General features: G+C 34.0%; 1 long non-coding RNA gene across 1 annotated transcript; it reads right to left on the bottom strand.

The window, feature by feature from the left end:
- Positions 1-843: 843 nt before the first annotated feature.
- On the bottom strand, positions 844-1,575 carry LOC116086501. The gene is made up of 2 exons (XR_004116958.1): positions 1,232-1,575; positions 844-954 (listed from the first exon to the last, which is right to left on the bottom strand). It is a non-coding gene; the product is annotated as an uncharacterized LOC116086501 (long non-coding RNA).
- Positions 1,576-2,195: the final 620 nt, after the last annotated feature.

The following is a 2,195-nucleotide window of genomic DNA, read 5'->3' as shown; positions in this document are numbered from 1 at the left end:
TCATTTGGATTTATAAATGATCTTACAAGTTGAATTTGAGATATTTTTTCCATTTGTCATAAACTAAATCCTTTTCTTTTGGCTTTCTCACTTTAATATATGGGTTATTTAATTTTAGGAAATTATTAGTATTTTACAATGCTTATTAGCATATATTAATTATACATAATGGTGTTTATTGTAATATTCTCATACGTGTACCTAAAATATATCACACATATTAACCTCACGTTACCTGATCTTGACCCCCTTTCACCCATACTAATACTCTTCTGCTTTATACTTTACCTATTTTTGCTTTGATGTGTGTTTGTGTGTGGTGTGTGTGTGTGTGTGTACATGTGCATGTGTATATGCATGTGTGTATGTGCATGTGTATATATGTGTGTGTGCTCACATATATCCTAATGAGGCTTTTTATGCTTCTTTACAAGAATATTGATGAAAATTTGTTTATTGCAAAGTCATCTCTTAGAGGTGTCTTTTGTAAAATTCTTCAAAGTAAAATGTTATTGATTCTTCAATGTATTTGTTCTATTTTATCACACAAAACATTAATTAAAATATCTCATAATATATTCAGCATTGCCTAAGTGTTAATATTGTATTCTGAACTTCAAAGGAATAAGAAAATGAAGGTGATAGAAAACATGGGATCATAAGACCTCATGTCTTTCTGTGTTCCCTTATGCATAACACTAACAGCTTCTAGGGGGAGGATTCTCATTTTATTAAGCAGTGCAGGCATTGGTAAGTTGTCCACACTACAAAGAAAAAAAAAATCCCTATCACTGCTCACAAAAACAACTGTCATTAGCATCAATCAGTAGAAAACAGGCACAGAATTAGGAAGGGGATTTATTGGCAACAAAAGAATTGGTGGGAGCTGGGAGAAGATATGAAAGTTTCATGAGAAGTAGTTATGACCACAGATAATTGTACTGATGTAGGACACTGTCAAAAAGATATTGAAAACAAATTATTTAATCAAAAATTTCAAACATGTCTTCTATTAAGTAAGACAAATATCTGTGTAAGGTTTGAAGATACAAATTACAACTTAAAATCTGGTCAGCATAATGTTAAGCAACTCACATTTCAGCCCCAAACCCCTGAGATAAGAGAAGGCAGGGCATGCAGTAAGCCTTGTGATTAAGAGCAAAGACTAAGGCAGGAAGACACTTATGTATGTAGTATGATCAAAGAAAGCTGTTACATGAGATTGACTTACAGTGAGAGGTCAGTAAGAGGAAGCAGGAAGAGGTGGCAAGAGAGCCACACTTTAGCTCCTGCTGGGTTAGGAATCCCAGGCTTTTCCTGGGGGAGTGGGGTAGGAGGTAGGGGTAGGAGGGAGGTGAAGGCTGTTTTTGGAGCTATGTCCCACATCCCATCCTAAGACTTGAACCATCACTGCCTACTATGAAGAAGTTGCTGTTGGAAATCAGGACATTAGCTTTGGCAATCTTAAGTCTTCTGCTGTGGCCTAAGCCCCCTCATCTGTGATGTAACAATGAACAATTCCACGAAGTCTTCTATCCTTATAACACTAGTTTTCTTCTAAGAATTTTCTTATGAATTATGTATATGTAAACATATATATATATATATATATATATATAAATACTCTCTTCTAAGAATTTTCTTATGAATTATGTATATGTAAATATATATATATGAATACTTTCTCCTATCTATGATCCCTTGAACGAAATTCTACTGATTTTTAATCTCTACTCATCACAAATCCTTTGTTTTCACAATTTAGAATCTACTTTTTTCTTTTGTGATGCTACAGCATCTATCACTGTCATAGCCAGTTGAACTCACATATTCTTTAATTTGCATAGCATTTGTTGTAGTAAGTGTTTAGTTTTCTTGGAAAGATTTTCTTCACTTTGAGTCTTTGGTTACCCCGCTACTCACTCTGCTCTCCTCGATAGCTGCAACTAGTTCAGAATGTTTTCAATAAACCTCATACCCTATGCTGATCTTAAATTTTAGCCAAGTGGGATTAAATTGTGGCATTTCTTTCTTGTATCAAAACACATTCCATTTTAGTACTAGAAGATGTCATGCTTTGATGAACTCCAGCACTATTTATTTACTTGACTAGTTGATATTTCCATTTGGAATCTAATGAGTAACAGCATCATTGACTGGAACATTGACCTGTTATATTCTGCTTCATCTTAGTA

Source organism: Mastomys coucha, unplaced genomic scaffold, assembly GCF_008632895.1.
Source record: "Mastomys coucha isolate ucsf_1 unplaced genomic scaffold, UCSF_Mcou_1 pScaffold12, whole genome shotgun sequence".
NCBI classification, from domain to species: Eukaryota; Metazoa; Chordata; class Mammalia; order Rodentia; family Muridae; genus Mastomys; species Mastomys coucha.
Note: the sequence above shows the minus strand (reverse complement) of the source record. Positions and strands in the feature narration are given on the sequence as shown.